Source organism: Panulirus ornatus, chromosome 7, assembly GCF_036320965.1.
Source record: "Panulirus ornatus isolate Po-2019 chromosome 7, ASM3632096v1, whole genome shotgun sequence".
Taxonomy (NCBI): Eukaryota; Metazoa; Arthropoda; class Malacostraca; order Decapoda; family Palinuridae; genus Panulirus; species Panulirus ornatus.
In genome coordinates, this window is record NC_092230.1 from 31,770,975 (window position 1) to 31,795,689 (window position 24,715).

Genomic DNA, 24,715 nt, shown 5'->3' on the forward strand with positions numbered 1-24,715 from the left:
ATATGAAGCGTCTGGGGTAAACCACAGAAAGTTTTGAGGGGCCTGGATGTGGAAAGGGAGCTGTGGTTTCGGTGCTTTACACATGACAACTAGACACTGAGTGTGAACGAATGTGGCCTTTGTTGTCTTTTCTAGGCGCTACCTCGCATGCACGCACGGGGAGGGGGATGCCATTTCATGTGGCAGGGTGGCGGCGAGAATGGATGAAGGCAGCATGTATGAATTTGTACATGTGTATATATGTAAAGGTCTGTGTATGCATACGTTGAAATGTATAGGTATGTATATGTGTGTGTGTGGGCGTTTATGTATATACAATTATATGTGGGTGGTTTGGGCCATTTCTTTCGTCCGTTTCCTTGCGCTACCTCGCTAACGCGGGAGACAGCGATTAAGCATAATAATTAAATATATATATATATATATATTTTATATATATATATATATATATATATATATAATATATATATTATATATATATATATGTGTGTCGGAGGTGGAGGGAACGAGGAGAAGAGGGAGACCAAATTGGAGGTGGAAAGATGGAGGGAAAAAGATTTTGTGTGATCGGGGCCTGAGCATGCAGGAGGGTGAAAAGGAGGGCAAGGAATAGAGTGAATTGGAGCGATGTGGTATACCGGGGTTGACGTGCTGTCTGTGGATTGAATCAAGGACATGTGAAGCGTCTGGGGTAAACCATGGAAAGCTGTGTAGTATGTATAGTTGAGCTGTGTGACGTCTGTTTATACATGTGTATGGGGGTGGGTTGGGCCATTTCTTTCGTCTGTTTCCTTGCGCTACCTCGCTAACGCGGGAGACAGCGACACAAAAAAAAAAAAAATATATATATATTTTATATATATATATTTTTATATATATATATTTTTATATATATATATTTTTATATATATATATATTGGAAAGGATCACAATTTGCGCGTGATCAAGATATTCCTACGAGTCCACGGGAAAAAAATGAAAACGGAAGTTCCCAGTGCCACTTTCGTGTGATAATCACATCATCAGGGGGAGACACCAAGAGAGAAATACAACAGTCAGTTGATATACATCGAAGAGACAATCACATGTTTACCAATGGCGTCCTAGCTTCGTTTTTTCGATGTATATCAACTGGATGTTTTAATTTCTTTCTTGTACTCTCCCGGATGAATGTGATTATTACATGAAAGTGCACTTGGGAACTTTTCGTTTTCATTTTCCCCGTTGACTCATTGGAATACTACTCACACACACACACACAAACACACCAAATATATATATATATTATTATATATTATATATATTATATATCATATATATATATATAGATATATATATATATAAATTAATGAAATAGCCTTATTCATTCAGTGGCCATTGATGTCTTTGCACAAAAAATACAATAAAAAAAACCCCGACATCCTGACTTCACAACTTGTGTACCATGATATTAATGTTCATCTTTACTATACGAGATTCATTTTTCAAGAATTTCATGGAAATCTAACTTCGTTTAGTCAAGACTAATAATAAAAAGTCAAGAATGTGACGTTGAGGCACAGTGTCAAAGCTGTGAATAATTACTCATGCTTGAGGTGTGGGAAACAATACCAGAGAAACGTGTATTCTACCTCATATTTGTCTATTTCCACTGCATGACATGACGTTCTAGCGTATACTAATGCATGTTGTTTTAGGTGTGTCGGGTCGATTATCTTCATCTAGTAGGGTGAATCCAGAATGTTCCCAAACGTAACTTTTCTTTGAATCCCGGATCGAAACAAGAAATACGTTTTATGGTCCTTAGATCAACAGACATACTCGAATCTACGCTTTATTTGCAACCAACTGTCTAGCATAGAGTTTCTGAGTTGTGACTTAAAGTGAAAATCTATATGATTATACTATAGGCCTGTTGTATCAGTTGTCTCTTCTACTCCAAAAGAAGGAACAGGGAAGGGGGCCAAGTGAGGATATTTTCTCTGAGGCTCAGTCCTCTGTTCTTAACGATACTTCGCTAATGCGGGAAATTGCGAATGTTTGAAAAGTATATATATATATATTATATTATATATATATTTTTATATATATATATATTATATATATTATATATATATTATATATATCTATATATATATATAATATATATATATATGTGTGTGTGTGTGTTGTGTGTGTGTGTGTTGTGTGTGTGTGTGTGTGTGTGAGTACGTAATTCATAGTCTGCCCTTAATCATATAATATTCTTTTTCATACTATTTGCCATTTCCCGCATTAGCGAAATAGCGCTAAGAACAGAGGACTGAGCCTTTGAGGGAATATCCTCACTTGGCCCCCTTCTCTGCTCCCCTTTTGGGGGGAAATAAAAAGAGGGAAGGATTTCCAGCCCCCCGCTCCCTCCCCTGTTATTCGCCTTCTACGACATGCAGGAAATACGTGGGAAGCATTCTTTCTCCCCTATCCCCAGGAATATATATATATATATATATATATATATATATATATATATATATATATATATATATATAGGTTAGTATGTTTGCGGAAAGGAACCTGGATGTTTTGGCTCGGAGTGAAACGAAGCTCAAGGGTAAAGGGAAAGAGTGGTTTGGGAATGTTTTGGGAGTAAAAGCAAGGGTTGGTGAGAGATAAGAGCAAGGGAAGGCGTAGCACTACCCCTGAAATAGTTGTGGGAATATGTGATGAAGTTTAAGAAAGTAAACTCTAGATTGATATGGGTAAAACTAAAAGTGGACCGAGAGAGATGGGTGATTATTGGTGCCTATGCACCTGAGCATGAGAAGAAAGATCATCAGCGGCAAGTGTTTTGGGAGCAGCTGAGTGAGACTGGGTTATAGTGATGGGTGATTTGAATGCAAATGTGAGTAATGTGGCAGTTGAGGGAATAATTGGTGTACATGGGGTGTTCAGTGTTGTAAATGGAAATGAAGAGCTTGTAGATTTGTGCGCTGAAAAAGGACTGGTGATTGGGAATACCTGGTTTAAAAAGAGAGATATATATAAGTATACGTATGTAAGTAGGAGAGATGGTCAGAGAGCGTTATTGGATTACGTGTTAATTGACAAGCGTGTGAGAGAGTGACTTTTGGATGTTAATATGCTGAGAGGTGCAACTGGAGGGATGTCTGATCATTATCTTGTGGAGGAGGTGAAGATTTGTAGAGGTTTCCATAAAAGAAGAGAGAATGCTGGGATGAAAAGAGTGGTGAGAGTAAGTGAGCTTGGGAAGGAGACTTGTGTGAGGAAGTATCAGGAGAGAGTGAGTGCAGAATGGAAAAAGGTGAGAGTAAAGGACGTTAGGGGAGTGGGGGAGGAATGGGATGTATTTAGGAAAGCAGTGATGGCTTGCGCAAAAGATGCTTGTGGCATGAGAAGCGTGGAAGATGGGCAGATTAGAAAGGGTAGAGAGGTGGGATGAAGAAGTAAGATTATTAGTGAAAGAAAAGAGAGAGGCATTTGGATGATTTTTGCAGGGAAATAATGCAAATGACTGGGAGATGTATCACAGAAAGAGGCAGGAGGTCAAGAGAAAGGTGCAAGAGGTGAAAAAGAGGGCAAATGAGAGTGGGGTGAGAGAGTATCATTAAATTTTAGGAAGAATAAAAGGATGTTTTGGAAGGAAGTAAATAAAAAGCGTAAGACAAGAGAACAAATGGGAACATCGGTGAAGTGGGGATAAAGGGGGGGTAATAAGAAGTAGTGGTGATGTGAGAAGGAGATGGAATGAGTATTTTGAAGGTTTGTTGAATGTGTTAGATGACAGAGTGGCAGATATAGGGTGTTTTGGATGAGGTGGTTGCGAAGTAAGAGGGTTAGGGAGAATGATTTGGCAAACAGAGAAGAGTAGTAAAAGCTTTGCAGAAGATGAAAGCCGGCAAGGCAGCGGGTTTGGATGGTATTGCAGTGGAATTTACTAAAAAAAAAAGGGGGTGACTGTGTTCTTGACTGGTTGGTAAGGATATTTAATGTATGTATGACTCATGGTGAGGTGCCTGAGGATTGGCGGAATGCATGCATAGTGCCATTGTACAAAGGCAAAGGGGATAAAGGTGAGTGCTCAAATTTCATAGGTATAAGTTTGTTGAGTATTCCTGGGAAATTATATGGGAGGGTACTGATGGAGAGGGTGAAAGCATGTACAGAGCATCAGATTGGGGTAGAGCAGTGTGGTTTCAGAAGAGGTAGAGGATATGTGGATCAGTTGTTTGCTTTGAAGAATGTATGTGAGAAATACTTAGAAAAGCAAATGGATTTGTATGTAGCATTTATGGATCTAGAGAAGGCATATGATAAGAGTTGATAGAGATGCTCTGTGGAAGGTATTAAGAATATATGGTGTGGGAAGCAAGTTGCTAGAAGCAGTGAAAAGTTTTTATTGAGGATTTAAGGCATGTGTACGAGTAGGAAGAGAGGAAAGTGACAGGTTCTCAGTGAAAGTCGGTTTGCGGTAGGGGTTAATTTATTTATGGATGGGGTTGTTAGGGAGGTGAATGCAAGAGTTTTAGAGAGCGGGGCAAGTATGCAGTCTGTTGTGGATGAGAGGGCTTGGGAAGCGACTCAGTTGTTCGCTGATGATAAAGCGCTGGAGGCTGATTCGGGTGAGAAACTGCAGAAGTTGGTGATGAGTTTGGTAATGTGTGTGAAAGAAGAAAGGTGAGAGTAGATGTGAATAGGAGGGAGGTTATTAGGTTCAGTGGGGTTGAGGGACAAGTCAATTGGGAGGTAAGTTTGAATGGAGAAAAACCGGAGGAAGTGAAGTGTTTTAGATATCTGGGAGTGGATTTGGCAGCGGATGGAACCATGGAGGCGGAAGTGAGTCATAGGGTGGGGGAGGGGGCGAAGGTTCTGGGAGCGATGAAGAATGTGTGGAAGGCGAGAACGTTATCTCGGAGAGCAAAAATGGGTCTGTTTGAAGGAGTAGTAGTTTCAACAATGTTATATGGGTGTGAGGGATGGGCTATAGTTAGGGCTGTGCGGAGGAGGGTGGATGTGTTGGAAATGAGATGTATGAGGACAATATGTGATGTGAGGTGGTTTGATCGAGTCAGTAATGAAAGGGTAAGAGAGATGTGTGGTAATTAAAAGAAAGTGGTTGAGAGAGCAAAAGAGGGTGTATTGAAATGGTTTAGTCTCATGGAGAGAATGAGTGAGGAAAAAGATTGACAAAGAGGATATATGTGTCAGAAGTGGAGGGAACGAGAAGTGGGAGATCAAACTGGAGGTGGAAAGATGGAGTGAAAGAGATTTTGAGCGATCGGGGCCTGAACATGCAGGAGGATGGAAGGCGTGCAAGGAATAGAGTGAACTGGAACGATGTGGTATACCGGGGTCGAAGTGCTATCAATGGATTGAATCAGGGTATATGAAGCGTCTGGGGTAAACCACGGAAAGTTTTGAGGGGCCTGGATGTGGAAAGGGAGCTGTGGTTTCGGTGCTTTACACATGACAACTAGACACTGAGTGTGAACGAATGTGGCCTTTGTTGTCTTTTCCTAGCGCTACCTCGCATGCACGCACGGGGAGGGGGATGCCATTTCATGTGGCAGGGTGGCGGCGAGAATGGATGAAGGCAGCATGTATGAATATGTACATGTGTATATATGTAAAGGTCTGTGTATGCATACGTTGAAATGTATAGGTATGTATATGTGTGTGTGTGGGCGTTTATGTATATACAATTATATGTGGGTGGTTTGGGCCATTTCTTTCGTCCGTTTCCTTGCGCTACCTCGCTAACGCGGGAGACAGCGATTAAGCATAATAATTAAATATATATATATATATATATATATATATATATATATATATATATATATATATATATATATATATATATATATGTGTGTCGGAGGTGGAGGGAACGAGGAGAAGAGGGAGACCAAATTGGAGGTGGAAAGATGGAGTGAAAAAGATTTTGTGTGATCGGGGCCTGAGCATGCAGGAGGGTGAAAGGAGGGCAAGGAATAGAGTGAATTGGAGCGATGTGGTATACCGGGGTTGACGTGCTGTCAGTGGATTGAATCAAGACATGTGAAGCGTCTGGGGTAAACCATGGAAAGCTGTGTAGGTATGTATATTTGCGTGTGTGGACGTATGTATATACATGTGTATGGGGGTGGGTTGGGCCATTTCTTTCGTCTGTTTCCTTGCGCTACCTCGCAAACGCGGGAGACAGCGACAAAAAAAAAAAAAAAAAAAAAAAAAAAATATATATATATATATATATATATATATATATATATATATATATTGGAAAGGATCACAATTTTGCGCGTGATCAAGATATTCCTACGAGTCCACGGGAAAAAATGAAACACGGAAAGTTCCCAAGTGCACTTTCGTGTGATAATCACATCATCAGGGGAGACACAAGAGAGAAATACAACAGTCAGTTGATATACATCGAAGAGACAATCACATGTTTACCAAATGGCGTCCTAGCTTCGTTTTTTCGATGTATATCAACTGACTGTTATATTTCTTTCTTGTCTCTCCCCGGATGATGTGATTATTACATGAAAGTGCACTTGGGAACTTTTCGGTTTCATTTTCCCCGTTGACTCATAGGAATACATACACACACACACACACACACACACACACACACACATATATATATATATATATATATATATATATATATATATATATATATATATATTATATATATAGTTAATGAAATAGCCTTATTCATTCAGTGGCCCTTGATGTCTTTGCACAAAATACAATAAAAAAACCCCGACATCCTGACTTCACAACTTGTGTACCATGATATAATGTTCATCTTTACTATACGAGATTCATTTTTCAAGAATTTCATGGAAATCTAACTTCGTTTACCGTCAAGACTAATAATAAAAAGTCAAGAATGTGACGTTGAGGCACAGTGTCAAAGCTGTGAATAATTACTCATGCTTGAGGTGTGGGAAACAATACCAGAGAAACGTGTATTCTACCTCATATTTGTTCTATTTCCACTGCATGACATGACGTTCTAGCGTATACTAATGCATGTTGTTTTAGGTGTGTCGGGTCGATTATCTTCATCTAGTAGGGTGAATCCAGAATGTTCCCAAACGTAACTTTTCTTTGAATCCCGAGATTCGAAACAAGAAATACGTATGGTCCTTTCATCAACAGACATACTCGAATCTACGCTTATTTGCAACCAACTGTCTAGCATAGAGTTTCTGAGTCGTGACTTAAAGTGAAAATCTATATGATTATACTCTAGCCTGTTGTATCAGTTGTCACTTCTACTCCAAAAGAAGGAACAGGGAAGGGGGCCAAGTGAGGATATTTTCTCTGAGGCTCAGTCCTCTGTTCTTAACGATACTTCGCTAATGCGGGAAATTGCGAATGTTTGAAAAGTATATATATATATATATATATATATATATATATATATATATATATATATATATATATATATATATATTATTTAGTATGTGACTGGGGGTAGATGAAGGCTCAGTAAGTCTGTGAACTCCTGAGCGAGAACGCTGACATGTGAAGAATGACGACAAAGAAGGGATGTGACGAACGATGACCGAAAGATGACCCACAAGGAATGTGAGGACTGATGACAAAGATGATCCTAAAAAGATGGGATTTACATAAAGTCTAAAAACATCCCAAACAGATGATTATCAATGAGGATGAAGGCTACGAGACATTCCACAGCCATGGATCCAATTCAAGCAATGGTGTTGGGTGGTCACTGGGGCATTTAGTCCAGTCAACTGACACAGTTATCAACGGCCGTCAGCTCTAGGATACAGTCAGCAATGGAAGAATCAGGAACATTTCTTCAGATGTTCAGATAATTCTAAAACTATACCCGCTCTTTGGGTACACCATCCTTGGAGTGAAGACAAGATTTTTCAATGATGAGATACATAGACTGAAGTCTGAGACAACCTACAGGAATGAACTATATTAAAGAAAATGGTGAAGAGCTAACTTACTGATACGAAAAATCATAAAAGGCGAGAATATTCATGGACATTAATAAACTCCAACTGTCATGGCGCGGGGCGACCAGTTCAGGAACAGGTATGTTCCGAGTCATCCAGCACACAAACTCGCACCAATGTTTATTACAGGGTTTTGATTATATTGATTATTCACAAATCTTAAAAATCTGAAAATATTATGATATTTACAAAAATATAATAGAGTCATATAATCATCGAAAAGGCATATGGGAGAATTTCGCATTTTAACATGCATGTATCGATGCACATGCAGGAAGGGATTTAACATGGATAATAATTACTAACACAAAAAAGTTCTGTGTTGGTACAGAGAAAAAAAATACAGCCATTAGTTAAATAAAATGAAAAGAGACAAAAAGGCATCACGCAAACAGTAATTAGAAAACCAAGGAAGTTGAACACAAAGCAAGATAGAAAGGCACTCAGCAAGATGATGTCATCTACGTCTGTAGATCACTAAACTGTGAGGCTGTTCACCATGTAACCAGGCACAAAGAGAAGAAACTAAACATGGAAATACGCCAAGTATCACAGGACAAGCAATAACACAAACTGAACATGAACACATAGCAATTAGGCAGTTCACTAGACTAACAGACAGTAATATAAGACTAACAAAGAGCAAGCACTGACATCTGAAGTCAACGGTTGCAGAAAGAGACTGTCTGTGGCTGGGCTGGCGTTGTGGCGCCCGCCCACTCCCAGATAATCAATTCCAAGCCCAAGGATAAGTGAACGTGCCAGAGCTTTCTCCTCACCCACTCACGACGTACACATCGAAAATTTGAAGTGTTCTGTATGTGTGCGTCAGTAAGGAAGACGTCAATGTCATGAAGTTTATAATTGTCAAACATTTATACGACTTCCGACTGTCGAACTTAGTACTGAAGTCTGGTCTTGCTCCATTCTATACTTCTTGTCGTCACACATGTGGCACCTTAACTCACTGTCATCCCAAGCCAACGTGTTCTGCTGGAACACACTGCATGCATCTCTTCTCTCCTGGAGGAAATAAACCAACATCTGCTACGATCGCAAATTACGTTGCCGTTGTTGGAAAACAAGACTGTTTACGTAAATGCCAATAATTATGCATCGGTAGTGAACCTATACTCCGGTCAAGGTCAGAGGTGGTGATAGTACCCGATTAACCGTAGTATAACCACATGGAATTTTTGTAGTGCAAGCTTACCGTGCATCTCAATGGTTCAAGCCTCGCCGGGTAACAGATCGTTGTCAGATGCTAAATCATCTTGCCTATCAAACCCTTAAAAGAGATCCCCCGTATTTCACGCCGTTTCAACCTGTACTTCAGAACCAAGAGCCTTCAGGGAGAAAAGAACTTGCATGCGTGGAGAAAACTGAAATGGTATAACTACTTGGAGATGGATACCCTCGCACGGTGAGCTACGAGTTGTGTTGCCAGTTTCGGTCAAATGCATTAAACGGACTCAAATTTCTTATATATATATATATATATATATATATATATATATATATATATATATATATATATATATTCATTACGTATTTGATTTATTTTGCTTGGTCGCTATCTCCCGCGTTGGCGAGGTAGCGCAAGGAAACAGACGAAAAAATGGCCCAAACCACCTGCATACACATGTATATACATACACGTCCACACACGGAAATATACATACCTATACATCTCAACGTATATATATATATATATATATATATATATATATATATATATATTTTTTTTTTTTTTTTTTTATACTTTGTCGCTGTCTCCCGCGTTTGCGAGGTAGCGCAAGGAAACAGACGAAAGAAATGGCCCAACCCACCCCCATACACATGTATATACATACGTCCACACACGCAAATATACATACCTACACAGCTTTCCATGGTTTACCCCAGACGCTTCACATGCCTTGATTCAATCCACTGACAGCACGTCAACCCCGGTATACCACATCGCTCCAATTCACTCTATTCCTTGCCCTCCTTTCACCCTCCTGCATGTTCAGGCCCCGATCACACAAAATCTTTTTCACTCCATCTTTCCACCTCCAATTTGGTCTCCCTCTTCTCCTTGCTCCCTCCACCTCCGACACATATATCCTCTTGGTCAATCTTTCCTCACTCATCCTCTCCATGTGCCCAAACCACTTCAAAACACCCTCTTCTGCTCTCTCAACCACGCTCTTTTTATTTCCACACATCTCTCTTACCCTTACGTTACTCACTCGATCAAACCACCTCACACCACACATTGTCCTCAAACATCTCATTTCCAGCACATCCATCCTCCTGCGCACAACTCTATCCATAGCCCACGCCTCGCAACCATACAACATTGTTGGAACTACTATTCCTTCAAACATACCCATTTTTGCTTTCCGAGATAATGTTCTCGACTTCCACACATTCTTCAAGGCCCCCAGAATTTTCGCCCCACCCCACCCTATGATCCACTTCCGCTTCCATGGTTCCATCCGCTGCCAGATCCACTCCCAGATATCTAAAACACTTCACTTCCTCCAGTTTTTCTCCATTCAAACTCACCTCCCAATTGACTTGACCCTCAACCCTACTGTACCTAATAACCTTGCTCTTATTCACATTTACTCTTAACTTTCTTCTTCCACACACTTTACCAAACTCAGTCACCAGCTTCTGCAGTTTCTCACATGAATCAGCCACCAGCGCTGTATCATCAGCGAACAACAACTGACTCACTTCCCAAGCTCTCTCATCCCCAACAGACTTCATACTTGCCCCTCTTTCCAAAACTCTTGCATTTACCTCCCTAACAACCCCATCCATAAACAAATTAAACAACCATGGAGACATCACACACCCCTGCCGCAAACCTACATTCACTGAGAACCAATCACTTTCCTCTCTTCCTAAACGTACACATGCCTTACATCCTCGATAAAAACTTTTCACTGCTTCTAACAACTTTCCTCCCACACCATATATTCTTAATACCTTCCACAGAGCATCTCTATCAACTCTATCATATGCCTTCGCCTTCTTTTTTTGCTTTGTCGCTGTCTCCCGCGTTTGCGAGGTAGCGCAAGGAAACAGACGAAAGAAATGGCCCAACCCACCCCCATACACATGTATATACATACGTCCACACACGCAAATATACATAACTACACAGCTTTCCATGGTTTACCCCAGACGCTTCACATGCCCTGATTCAATCCACTGACAGCACGTCAACCCCGGTATACCACATCGCTCCAATTCACTCTATTCCTTGCCCTCCTTTCACCCTCCTGCATGTTCAGGCCCCGGTCACACAAAATCTTTTTCACTCCATCTTTCCACCTCCAATTTGGTCTCCCACTTTTCCTCGTTCCCTCCACCTCCGACACATATATCACCTTGGTCAATCTTTCCTCACTCATTCTCTCCATGTGACCAATCCATTTCAAAACACCCTCTTCTGCTCTCTCAACCACACTCTTTTTATTACCACACATCTCTCTTACCCTATTATTACTTACTCGATCAAACCACCTCACACCACATGTTGTCCTCAAACACCTCATTCCCAGCACATCCACCCTCCTCCACAAAACTCTCTATAGCCCACGCCTCACAACCACATAACATTGTTGGAACCACTATTCCTTCAAACATACCCATTTTTGCTTTCCGAGATAATGTTCTCGACTTCCACACATTCTTCAAGGCTCCCAGAACTTTCGCCCCCTCCCCCACCCTATGATTCACTTCCGCTTCCATGGTTCCATCCGCTGCCAAATCCACTCCCAGATATCTAAAACACTTCACTTCCTCCAGCTTTTTTCCATTCAAACTTACCTCCCAATTGACTTGACCCTCAACCCTACTGAACCTAATAACCTTGCTCTTAATCACATTTACTCTCAACTTTCTTCTCTCACACACCTTTACCAAACTCAGTCACCAGCTTCTGCAGTTTCTCACATGAATCAGCCACAAGCGCTGTATCATCAGCGAACAACAACTGACTCACTTACCACGCTCTCTCATCCACAACAGCCTGCATACTTGTCCCTCTTTCTAAAACTTTTGCATTCACCTCTATAACAACCCCATTCATACCCTAACAACCCCATTCATAAACAAATTAAACAACCATGGAGACATCACACACCCCTGCCGCAAACCTACATTCACTGAGAACCAATCACTTTCCTCTCTTCCTACACGTACACATACCTTACATCCTCGATGAAAACTTTTCACTGCTTCTAACAACTTGCCTCCCACACCATATATTCTTAATGCCTTCCACAGAGCATCTCCATCAACTCTATCATATGCCTTCTCCAGATCCATAAATGCTACATACAAATCCGTTTGCTTTTCTAAGTATTTCTCACATACATTCTTCAAAGTAAACACCTGATCCACACATCCTCTACCACTTCTTAAACCACACTGCTCTTCCCCAATCTGATGCTCTGTACATGCCTTCACCCTCTCAATCAATACCCTCCCATATAATTTACCAGGAATACTCAACAAATTTGAGCACTCACCTTTGTCCCCTTTGCCTTTGTACAATGGCACTATGCAGGCATTCCGTCAATCCTCAGGCACCTCACCATGAGTCATACATACATTAAACAACCTTACCAACCAGTCAACAATACAGTCATCCCCCTTTTTTAATAAATTCCACAGCAATACCATCCAACCCCGCTGCCTTGCCGGCTTTCATCTTCCACAAAGCTTTTACTACCTCTTCTCTGTTTACCAAATCATTTTCCCTAACCCTCTCACTTTGCACACCACCTCGACCAAAACACCCTATATCTGCCACTCTATCATCAAACACATTCAACAAACCTTCAAAATACTCACTCAATCTCCATCTCACATCACCACTACTTGTTATCATCTCCCTATTAGCCCCCTTCACTGAGGTTCCCATTTGTTCCTTTGTCTTACGCACTATATTTACCTCCTTCCAAAACATCTTTTTATTCTCCCTAAAATTTAATGATACTCTCTCACCGCAACTCTCATTTGCCCTCTTTTTCACCTCTTGCACCTTTCTCTTGACCTCCTGCCTCTTTCTTTTATACATCTCCCAGTCATTTGCATTATTTCCCTGCAAAAATTGTCCAAATGCCTGTCTCTTCTCTTCCACTAATAATCTTACTTCTTCATCCCACCATTCACTACCCTTTCTAATCTGCCCACCTCCCAGGCTTCTCATGCCACAAGCATCTTTTGCACAAGCCATCACTGCTTCCATAAATACATCCCATTCCTCCCCCACTCCCCTTACCTCCTTTGTTCTCACCTTTTTCCATTCTGTACTCAGTCTCTCCTGGTACTTCCTCACACAAGTCTCCTTCCCAAGCTCACTTACTCTCACCACTCTCTTCACCCCAACATTCTCCCTTCTTTTCTGAAAACCTCTACAAATCTTCACCTTCGCCTCCACAAGATGATGATCAGACATCCCTCCAGTTGCACCTCTCAGCACATTAACATCCAAAAGTCTCTCTTTCATGCACCTATCAATTAACACGTAATCCAATAACGCTCTCTGGCCATCTCTCCTACTTACATATGCATATTTATGTATATCTCTCTTTTTAAACCAGGTATTCCCAATCATCAGTCCTTTTTCAGCACATAAATCTACAAGCTCTTCACCATTTCCATTTACAACACGGAACACCCCATGTATACCAATTATTCCCTCAACTGCCACATTACTCACCTTTGCATTCAAATCACCCATCACTATAACCCAGTCTTGTGCATCAAAACTACTAACACACTCATTCAGCTGCTCCCAAAACACTTGCCTCTAATGATCTTTCTTCTCATGCCCAGGTGCATATGCACCAATATATATATATATATATATATATATATATATATATATATATATATATATATATATATATATATATATATATTTTTTTTTCCAAACTATTCGCCATTTCCCGCATTAGCGAGGTAGCGTTAAGAACAGAGGACTGGGCCTTTTTCGGAATATCCTCACCTGGCCCCCTCTGTTCCTTCTTTTGGAAAATTAAAAATATATATATATATATATATATATATATATATATATATATATATATATATATATATATATATATATATTGCTACCTCGCTAACGCAGGAGACAGTGACAAAGCTTTGTCGCTGTCTCCCGAGTTAGCAAGGTAGCGCAAGGAAACAGACGAAAGAAATGGCCCAACCCACCCACATACACATGTATATACATACACGTCCACACACGCAAATATACATACCTATACATCTCAATGTACACATATATATACACACACAGACATATACATATATGCACATGTACATAATTCATACTGTCTGCCTTTATTTATTCCCATCGCCACCTTGCCACACATGGAATACCAACCCCCTCCCCCCTCATGTGTGCAGGGTAGCGCTAGGAAAAGACAACAAAGGCCCCATTCGTTCACACTCAGTCTCTAGCTGTCATGTAATAATGCACCGAAACCACAGCTCCCTTTCCACATCCAGGCCCCACAGAACTTTCCATGGTTTACCCCTGACGCTTCACATGCCCTGGTTCAATCCACTGACAGCACGTCGACCCCGATATAAAACATCATTCCAATTCACTCTATTCCTTGCATGCCTTTCACCCTCCTGCATGTTCAGGCTCCGATCACTCAAAATATCTATTGCTACATGAACTCCCATTACCTCAGGCAAACCAAAACATAAGGTTCTTTCATATGCAGACGAAACCAATTTCAAAACACCTTGACACCACTGAAGCAAAATAAAAAATGCATCACTATATTATGTACCTGGAGCAACAGCTCACCATGAGCAGGAATCACCAGAGAAATCATCAAATGCTATTTCAACCCACAACAGTGACCCTTCAGTCACAATAAATGGGCAGTCTCTCCACTGAACACTCACCAAATATTCGAGGTACATTTACATCTCTCATTAATTTAATAAAGACAAAAACAATAAACTAACTACCCTCAGAACACTAAGGGGCATCAGATTTGGACAAGAAAAAAAGCATCTCTCAACATCTTATACAAACAATTCCTCCACTCAACTTTAAACTACATTTCACCTTCCTTGTCTTCCATCCCCTCAAAAGTAAATATAACAAAGCTGAACATACAAAACAGTTACCGTCAATGAACAACAAACACTTGTCACCTTCACATTGGGACAAAGATCCTCCCAATACAGACCCACCTCAATATGCTTGGCATCTAATTGTATGCAACATTAACCCCTCTCCCCCACGCCCATCACCTAAACCACCAACTGTAATGAAAAACAAAAATCCTACACTTACCCCACATGTCTGTAACTTCTACTTACAGATCATAGCTCAACAAATATAACACTTCTAAAACAAATCCACACTGAAATAACCCGACAAACACTAAACAAACGACCTCCCAACTCAAACTCCATTCCACCAGACATGTACCCATCAGAAACCTTACTCTCCAGACGAACTCAAGTCAAACTCTCCTGCTTACACTCTGGACATCACCCATCACAGCAACCCAACAAACATAGTTTCAACATACCCCAAGACCCTTTATACCCACGATGCCAACTACCATAACAACAAAGACCACTTGCTTTTTTTTCTTGCATTGAAGGCTCCAGCCATGGACAAAAGCCTGACCAACTAAATATAATGTTATAAGAAAATGAGAAAAACGAAGCAATAAGGATAAAATATTTCTGAATTTTGAAGGGAGTGAAAAACCTGTCTTTTAAAATGTGTTAGGTCACAGTTATTGGGAAAGCCATGAGAGGGTAGAGAGTTCTAAAACTTTGAGATATAGTGATAGAAACAGCTATCACAGCGCTGCTTCCTTAAATTACCAACGACCACAAAGTGATGCAGCATCTCACCAAGCATTGCGTGGTCTATCAAGTGGTGGTGGTGGTACACAAGCAGCCAGACCTAGAGAGCAAAAAAACAAAGTAATATCTACAGAGGAGGGAAAGTGAACCAACTGTACTGCATCTTCTGCATGGAGACGCATAAACATCATTACACTTTTTGACTTTCGGTCCCGACCGTTGAATGTAGCCAGCTTTCTGAGAACTGCAGGAGCCAAATAATGATAGAAGGGACTTCTGGCACTTGTACCTGAACACTACGAGCCATGATACACAACCAATTCTGGTGAACATAAAGGAAATCCTTATCATCTAAGCCCCCACACATTAAGAGCTTCTAGCCCAAACCAATAACACCTGCCAAAGAACACAACAAAATCACACAACATAAACTAAAAAAAGATTGACAAACCAACCACACTCATAAAAAGGACAGTCATGAAAAACTTAAACAAAATCTACCCTGAAGCAACTGCTGACCAACCCTTCACTCATATCAACACTCACAACGCAATAAAAACTAATGAAATATATGCATGTATACCTTTACCTTTCTGCCTCAGCAGCACCTTGTAAGATACCCCTGTAATGCTCAAGAAGCTGGCTATCTTCACTGGGTAGGACCAATGGTCAAGAGGTAAGGTAATGTTGTGTGTGTGTATCTTTGTGTATTAAGTAAAGGACAACTGAAAAGTGTTTAGTGTCTTCCGTTTGGTAGATGCTCTATGGACATAAGGGGTTTTACGATATAATGAATGAGGGTTTGTAGTGCTAGAGAGATTGGAGGTGTCCAAAACGCATATGAATTCAATACGATAACTTGTACAAGGCTAGTGCATTTGGTTTCAGATGAGAGTATATCTGGTGAAGTGGTGTTTTAGACTGGGTTGTAATGGGAATTGTTTTTAAAGTGCTTGTTGAGTTATTATGGTCAGTGGTGTTTGCTGGGGATGAGGGGGATGTGCAAGTATAAGTTGAAGTGAAGCAGGAGTGATTTCTTTATTTTTGCTTGGTGGAGTGATCTGGACAGGAAGAATCTAGTACTGTTGGAAAGAACTGAAAGCCAAGCACAGTGAGGTAAGATTGTACCGGAATTACTTTTGTGTCTATGTGTAGGTGTTGAATGTTTTAGTTGCTAAGGAGGCCAAGATTGTTACAAGAGCTCTGTTTTGTGTGATTTGAAGTTCTAATATATTTGCATTTGGTGGTCTGCAGTTTAATGTACTTTAATGTGGACTGGAAGAACAATGTGTACAAGATGCTGAAGGATTGTTTCGTTTGCCAAAATCTGGTGTGGGTATGTGCTATGAAGGCATTTAGTTTGTTTATGGCCTTATGAAGATGATGTGTGTCGTATGTGATGCCCACTCTGGTTGGAGTTTTGCCAAGTGGGAGTGATTGTCCATTCAAGTTAATGGGAGGGTGCAGGATGGATTCATGTCTGTCAGGGGTTAGGAGGGTGATGGGTGAGTTTGCATTCTAACTGCATGATGTGCTGTTGCATGTCTGTTATTGCTTGAATTGTATCAGTGCTATGATGTGACTGTGTGGTCATCTGCATATGAAAGGACTTTCACAATGTGGCTTGCAGAGGGTGAGGATAGGTTCTGTGGGAAGAGAGACAAGAGTGTTAAACTAAGAATAGCTCCTAAGGAACTCAATTGTAGATCTTGAGGATTTTGGAGAATGAAGCCTTTAAGGTGGCTAACCACTTTTTGTCATTACTGACGAGGGTAGAGTTGAAAATCTTTTGTGTATGTGTTGAAAGTGTGAAATGCTTTGTTTATATTTTGACACTAATACTGCTTGAGAAGGAAGATGTGGGTAGTCAAACCACCCAGGATATGTTGTGCAATGTGAATGTTCTGTGTGGTGTCAGAGTGATTAAGTCTAAAACTATGTTGTGTGTTTGGGAGAGGCATATTTTGGTTGATTCTGTTGCGCATCAGTTTTTTTTTAAATAGCTTGGAAACAAAAGACAGCATTGAAACAGAATGTTAGGCGGAGGGAAAGTTGGGTGGTTTGAACATTTTAGGATGGGTGGGATGTCAGCAAGTTTGTCAAGATGTCTGGGATTTAGCTGTGCACTCAAGAGTAGCTGAAGATATCTGTAAGTGCTTGGATTGCTAAATGGTTCAAAGAATTTTTGGTGGAAGTTTGTTATGCTGTCAAGACCTGTTGCAAGGGGAGTTCTTTAAGGTTTTATTTGCACTGAAAGTGTTACTGGAAGAGAAAGTGGGTGAGTGGTTGTTCCAGATAGAGTTTTTTGTAGGTTTTTCATGGCTTTGTTAGGTTTTTGGCTGATTTCTGAGTGACATTTCATTAGTTATGTTTCTGTGTCCTTCAGGAAAAGGAAAGTTGTTGGCTTGGGTTAGAAGTGCTGCATATGTGGAGGGCAAGAAGGTGATTTTCTTAACCATTTGCCTGAGTTGGCTGCTGTTGGATCTGGTTCATCATGTTAAAGAAGCACTTCTAGTCTGCTGTTTGCCTTTCAGTGATTTTAGGTTAGTGATGCCCGTGTTCATAATGCGGGTCTCTATCAGCGGAAAGTGGCTTTGTCTGCGGTTTCGAGCTTGTGGGGAGAAGTTTAGGTTATACTGTTTTCTGTGTCCTTGCAGTATGTGCTTCCTGATGGCTTGGTTGGTGGTGCTGATGAAGTGTGAGATGGCATGGTATGGGGATGAGATATTATCTAAAATGAAGTTTTGGAGCTTGGATTCAGCAAGCATACACTGTGTGAATGCTGGCCAATCTGCTTTCCTACAGTTTATTTGTAAAGGATAGGCAGGTTAGGTAAAGTCTTATCTGAATAGGTAAGTGGTTAGTGACGAGTTCATGCAGTGTGCTTCAGGTGGTCGTTTAATGCAGTGCTGGTTCAAAAAGTAATGTCTGGTGAAGCTGGCTATTGGAGACAGTGGGTTGAGAGTTTCATAGGCTGGTTGCATAGGATGAGGATGTGGAAAGGATGCAATTAGTTTATGTGTAGTTTACCTTATGGATCACTGTTGAAAGTGTTGAGCCTGGCAGAATGGGGGACACTAAAATCATATGAGTGTTGGTCAGGTTCTGTTGTTAGGGGATATGTGTTTGGACAAGTGGTGGAGAGACCCTGGTATGTAGGTGATATTTTGTAGTATATCATTATTATTATAATGTTTTTTCATCTATTATACATAGTCGCTGTCTCCCGCGTTTGCGCAAGGAAACAGATGAAAAAATGGCTCAGCCCACACACATACACATGTATATAAATAAACACCCACACACGCACATATACATACCTATACATTTCAACATATACATACACAGACATATACATATATACACATGTACATATTCATATTTGCTGCCTTAATCCCGCCACACATGAAATGGCACCCCTCTCCCCCAGTGAACATGCAAGGTAGCACTAGGAAAAGACAATAAAGGCCACATTTGTTCACGCTCAGTCTCTAGCTGTTCTGTGTAATGCACCGAAACCACAGCTCCCTTTCCACATCCAGGCCCCACAAAACTTTCCATGGTTTACCCAAGATGCTTCACATGCCCTGGTTTAATCCAGTGACAGCACGTCGACCCTGATATACCACATCATTCCAATTCACGCCTTTCACCCTTGCTCAAAATCTTTTTCACTCCATCCTTCCACCTCCAATTTGATCTCCCACTTCCCATTTCCTACACCTCTGACACATATATCCTCTTTGTCAATCTTTCCTTTCTCACTCTCTCCATGTGACCAAACCATTTCAATATACCTTCCTCTGCTCTATAAACAACACTATTTTTACTACCACACCTCTCTCTTACCCTTTCATTACTTACTCGATCAAACTACCTCACACCACATATTGTCTTCAAACATTTCATTTCCAATACATCCACCCTCCTTCGCACAACCTTATCTATAGCCCATGAATCGCAACCATATAACATTGTTGAAACCAATATTCCTTCAAACATACCCATTTTTGCTCTCCGAGATAACGTTATCACTTTCCACACATTCATCAACACTCCCAGAACCATCGCCCCCTCCCTCACCCTGTGACTCACTTGTGCTTCCATGGTTCCATCCACTGCTAAATCCACAACCAGGCATCTAAAACACTTCACTTCCTCCAGTTTTTCTCCATTCAAACTTACCTCCCAATTAAGTTGTCCCTCAACCCTACTGAACCTAATAACCTTGCTCTTATTCACATTTACTCTCAACTTTCTTCTTTCACACACTTTACCAAACTCAGTCACCAGCTTCTGCAGTTTCTCATCCAAATCAGCCATCAGTTTTGTATCATCAGCAAACAACAACTGACTCACTTCCCAAGCTCTCTCATCTGCAACAGACTGCATACTTGCCCCTCTAAAAAACTCTTGCATTCACCTCTAACAACCCCATCCATAAACAAATCAAACAATCATGAAGACATCATGCACCCCTGCCACAAACTTTGACTGGGAACCAATCACTTTCCTCTCTTCCTACTCATACACATGCCTTACATCCTTGATACGTGTAATGTTGATATGTATATGTGCATGTACTGGTGATTATGTGTGTGTGTTGAGTGGACAGGCGATACTTCATCTTTTTCCTGGTGCTACCTTGCTGATGCAGAAAACGGTGATCAAGTATATCGAAAAAAATATTTTTTATTATCATTATCATATAACTCCAGGTTCCCATTTATAAGGATTCGATTAATTCTTTTGAAACAAGAAGCCCCTTGATGAGAATGTACTTTTCATTCTCACTCACATTGTAAATGCTTACAGGAAGAGTCCATATAGCATGTACATACATATAAAACACCTAAACAAGTAATTTCCCTTACTGCTCCAGAAGTCCCTTCTGTGGGGTTCCTGGAATGCTCAGGAAGCCAGACATGTTCAGCAGGGAGGACCACCAGTTAGAAAGTACAGGCAACAGCAGGGTAATTGAGCAGTAAGTGTTTAGTGTTTTTACTGCAGAAGTTCTATCACGAGCATGAGGGTCTTGTGATGTGCTGAAACAGTATTGGAGCAATAGGTGGTGTCAAGAACACAGATGGAAAAGAGTAACTCATACATATCTGGGAAGTATAGTTTCTGATAAGTGCATGTCTGGTGGTGTGGTCTTTAAGACTTCTGAAACAACAACCTTTTATTATCATTCATACTTCTTTCCTGTGTATTTCAACCTGACACTACATTTCTTTCCTTTCTGTAAAGAGACTTTCTTGGAACAGTATGTGTGGGAAACATTTACTCCAGCCCAGGCCATTCCTAAAGTCCATAATCCAGTGTCCTGACATCTTATGCACCCCCACTTCTCATGGGCCCTGCCTTCAAGTGTGTCACATGACACCAAATTCTTATCTACAGCCAGAATAACTTTGATCATACCTTCTAAAGAAAAACAAAGTTGATTCCATCACAAAGCTTTGAGTCAACAGTTGAAAATTCATTCTGCGACCTGACATCAAGCCAGACCATCCATATATGAATCAACATTTAACAGACTACATTAATCGCAAATTTTTCTTATAACATTAAGAAATGAACTAAATTGACTTCCATTAAATCAAATGGCAAGAATTTTGTCACAGGCAAAGTTTTTAGTCACTTAAGGATGCTGGTTTGCTTCTATTAGCATTAAGCTACTTTGCAAAACTTTCTCTCACAATCAAACTCATTTTTCTTTACCAAGATAACTGTTTACAAAACACTCTGCCCTATCCATAAAATGGTATTTTCTAATTTTGTTACCCAACCCCACATCATCATGCAAAAACATGGTATGTTTCAAAGATGCTGGTATTCTAAAACTTCTATCACATCGGCAAAAATGTTTCCTGTACTTGCCCAATTCCCTTGGGTAGACTCACTGCCACTGCGCATAGGCTAAGTATACATGGTTGACATGTTGTTGGTTTTCTATAATGTCTGCCCTTCTTAGTGAAAATGCATAATACCCCTAGCCAACCAAATACTTACGGAATTTTCTGTGACACCCATCTTCATGTCATGAATCACCTGACAACTGTCTTGGGTTTACTACATGCAGAGTATCTGGTAATGATGGAACTCATAATTGGCCACTAAATTCAAAAGCAGCACAAGTAAACCTTTACATTCAACTAAAAACCAACTCTCAAATCTACTATTATTATAAGTAACAAACCTTATATTTACATGAAACTAACAAGACTTAACTCCATAAACATCATAAGTATATCAATCATGATAAAACTAGCAATCCACACTTAACTGATAACCATTTTAAGTAAACCAAAGACTTTAGGAAGCTAATAATCAGCTCCTAAATTCATTACCATCACGAATAAACATATCATAATACCTTTTATATATAGTAACCTTTACAAGATATCATCTGGTACTAAGTTTTCAGGCATATCACAGCACCTCTTACAAAGTTCTCCTTTTGTCATAAGCAGTCTCCCGGACTTGTCTATGACATTCTCACTTTTCAATCCTGAGAGGGGCCATCAGTAAGATAAGACAATGTCCTGTGCCAAGTAGAAACCTAACAACAATAATAAACCTTTCTGTTAATTCTTACCACAGTAACCAGTTTTTCTCCCTAAAGGTTTCCCTTAATACTTTTTCAAGATCCTCAATTACTTTTCTCATATTCATAACCACTAACTTTTTCCATTATATTAAGGTGTTCATATTCTTCACTCTTTACCCTCCGCTTTGACAAATACATTCTAACCTTTTTTTTTATTCCTTAAACAAATTCCTTTAATCTTCATGCCCACATAATGTTCATCTTTCTACAATCTATTTATACCATGCCACTAAAGTCTATGGCAGCCTTCATTAATGCACTCTTAACACCTCACATCACCTAAACATCACGGTAACCTGTTTCATCAGTATTACTCAGACTTCCATCTAACTTCCCTTGGAGCTTATGTTTCACTCACACTTTCATTCTTCAACTTTTGTATGTTAATCATCCTTGCATTTTAAGTCACAGAACACTGAAAAAGGGCAAACCTATATATCATTATCACATATTCTGAAAAATCAACATCCAATGTTCTCATAAACTTCACATAATGCACATTACCAATTATATTCATTCTACAAAAGCATGTTAACGATGCTTTAAACTACCCTGTTTTCACTGTTCTTATACTCTATGTATAATGAACAGTGTTGAAAATATGTTTCAACTAAACTAATACCTAATAAAGCATATATTCCATGTGTCCTTTTACCATTGTCCTTTCACCAACCTAACACTTCCTCTACAAAGTTCTTGTTTTCCATTCAGTGACAAGGTACTCTCCAATAAAAAGAAATTTACTATCACAATTTATAGTCTCAAGGAATCTAAGTTATCAACACTGATATGGAAGTACTGAATATGACTGTAAATCTTGGACTGATGAGGTATGGGAAGACAAATGCATGTCTTGCAAAATCTTGTATATTGATGGGTTATTTTTACAACAGTGTAATAAGCAAAGTCTGGCCTCTTTGAATTTTCATTAAACGAATTCAGGAACTAGTCACTGGGGATGGCATAAGCACTCTGATAATAAGTGTCTGATTTCAGAAAGACAAATCACTTTTAGAGATGGTATCTGCAGCTGTGTTAGGCACATAAAAATAAACTGAAATGCCTGTCAGCATTCAAGAAATAAAACATGAGAGAACAGATTATGGGCAGGAATTTATATGAGTAAGGGGAAAGTAATAAGGATAAAGCTTTAAAATATGGTAGATGTATCCTGTCTACTTTCATATATTCAAAATGTAAATATTATAAAACATCTTTGAGCTTCACCTTTAACATAATTGCTACAACAACAGATAATCTACCATAGGGGGAAATGACAGAACTTTATAACATATTCTAGTTAAAATAATATATATTCATTTCTATTGCAAATGCATTACAGTGCATTAGTCCTTAGCTATAAAGCAATTTAGGAAATAATGTACAGTTATGAAACAAAAATCTAGCAGTTTTAGCTGAAGCCATAATGTGCCACAATTTTAATAGACCTTATCAATGCAGATATCTTCCAAAATAAAAAAAAATATTACCACAACAGCGACATGAAGGAATTCCGACAAATGGCATCATACCTTCTTTGGTATTCGTGAGCGTCGTGGGTGTTGATGATGTCTGAGGTGTCTCATCGGGGCACCTCTCGAGGGAAGGGGTTGGTGTACCCACACTAGTGGGTTCAACTTGGGTATCATGTATTATTGGCTTAAATTCGTAATACAAGTAAAATGTGACTATGTATGCCACAAATATCAGTGACATATCAATAAACAAGAGAACAGGATAATTTTTCTTGCAATGTCAAGCAATGCAAAGTCATTAATGAATTCTGTCCAAATCTAGTAACAAACAGGGAAATTTAAATTTCAAGAGGATTTCTTTCTACTTCCAACTATTTACTCCTGGATATTTGTAAAGTTGTGCAAAGGTCTTCCAATGAAATGTCCTTAACCTGACAAGTTTTCATGAAAACTTGATGTTCACCTTTTCTTAATGATATTTTGTCTAACCAGAAATTGGGATAACTGGAGGATCTAGACAAGAGGTGCTTGCAGATTGTTTTTATCCCTTCCTTAAAAGCAAATCTCCCACTAAATTCTAATGATAACTGTATACTTTGTAGTAAGGAATAATTTCACATCCATCTAAAGATACATGCCTACATCATCAGTCATAATGACTGAAGATCATGAAATAATTACGGCCAGTACATTTACTTAAGGGATGAAATTGCATGCCTCCTCTGCATTCCAAACAATAATGGGCAATCCTACATTATATATAAAATACATTC

At 39.7% G+C, this 24,715-nt stretch overlaps 1 protein-coding gene across 2 annotated transcripts in view; it reads right to left on the reverse strand.

Moving 5' to 3' along the window:
* The window catches only part of LOC139749506 (centrosomal protein of 104 kDa), a 467,215-nt gene that overhangs the window by 69,940 nt on the left and 372,560 nt on the right, over nt 1-24,715 (reverse strand). The window lies entirely within an intron of this gene.